Consider the following 1,518-nt stretch of genomic DNA (forward strand, 5'->3'; position numbering starts at 1 on the left):
ACACGAAGTAATGTATATCTTCAATCAATGAAGACATACACTCTAAGTGTGAATACATTAATGCGGAATTTGAATTTGGAGCGCCACGATAATTGTGCGCTGTGTCTGGGTCTAATACTTCCTATATGGTGGGTAACGCCACCACCAAACTTTTGTTTGAAGTGTTTTCCTTGGCGTTATGAATGCAAAGTCTTCGTACTTGATTTGTCTTCATCTTTATGATTTGGTCTTATACTAGTTATATACATATTTGTGTTTTGTCCTCTACAACATTCACTTATAGCTATGACTTCCTGCCTGAACCTTTTGATCTAAGTGAATGTGATCGGACCCTAACCTATCTATGCTTCTACCTCAACTCTATTTGTCCAAATCATATGCATTCTATTGAAACCTGTCGATTGTCTCCACTGAGACCTTGTCAGCTGAAGTCAATCTGACACACATTTATATATGTTTTTAATGCTATATCCTTATTGCCTGAAAACCGGAGAAGCCGGAACGACCACCCCGACAATCCAGGCGTGCGTGGGAACATGGAACAACTTCCAATGTGTTGCATGCTTGCCACGTTCCCTTCAGATGTGAACCGACAGGGGCACCTGTGTAATTGCGCTGTGCCGTCCCTTTCCTTATAAATACACATCACATCATGGTCGAAATCCTTCTTCCACCTCGCCACCTCACACAAACCCTAGCGCCACCGCTAGCTCTCGACGACGCTGACGGTGAAGCGCTTAGCAGTCGCGACCTCACCGACGCCGTCCTCACGTCGGCAGCGGACCTCGTCTTCTCCATCGCCGCCGTAGGTGTCTTCCATCGCCAAGTTAGGGCATGGAAGATCGAACTGCTCGGCCTCCAACTCCTCTTTGTCTAGTAGTTCTTCGTGTGGTAATTAAAACTTACTTTTTACCTTCTTTTTGATCTGATAGATTCATTCTTCTTTACCAAAAGTGGTTTCTATACTTCCAAAGTTGAATCTATCCCATTCTGCATCTCATATTATGCCTAATCTGTTCACTTATGCTTCTCTACAAGTTAGATTCCTCACTTGTACCTATTCTTGGATTCGTACAAATCTGGAACCAACTCACAACAAATAAGTGAATGTCTTCGCGTTATGAGGTCAATGTCTTTGAACTGATTTATCTTCAAAATCTTCTGAGAATGCATATGACCCCTTCCCCTTCCCTCGCACCTCTAATGCTGTCACAGGTACATGTCTGTGGGAGAATCCCTTGGTTCTCATAGTCTGCATTCATTTGCAAAATTCTTATAGAGTCACATAAATTCTCCTGAAGCCAGTTCTTGTCTGACCAGCCGTCGGAAGCCTTTGCTAGTTTTGAAGCCATTCAGTTTAAGCTTCATGACAACTGAGAAGTCAGCTAGAAAGGGCAGCAGACAGTGCCGTGGAAATACATCCAAAGATTTGCCACCGGATCTGCATGAACTGTACAAGACAGACCCAGAAGAAACCTATGGTGAACGCAAAAATCGAATCCAATGGATTCAAAGATA

This window comes from Triticum dicoccoides, chromosome 3B (genome assembly GCF_002162155.2).
Source record: "Triticum dicoccoides isolate Atlit2015 ecotype Zavitan chromosome 3B, WEW_v2.0, whole genome shotgun sequence".
Lineage (NCBI taxonomy): Eukaryota > Viridiplantae > Streptophyta > Magnoliopsida > Poales > Poaceae > Triticum > Triticum dicoccoides.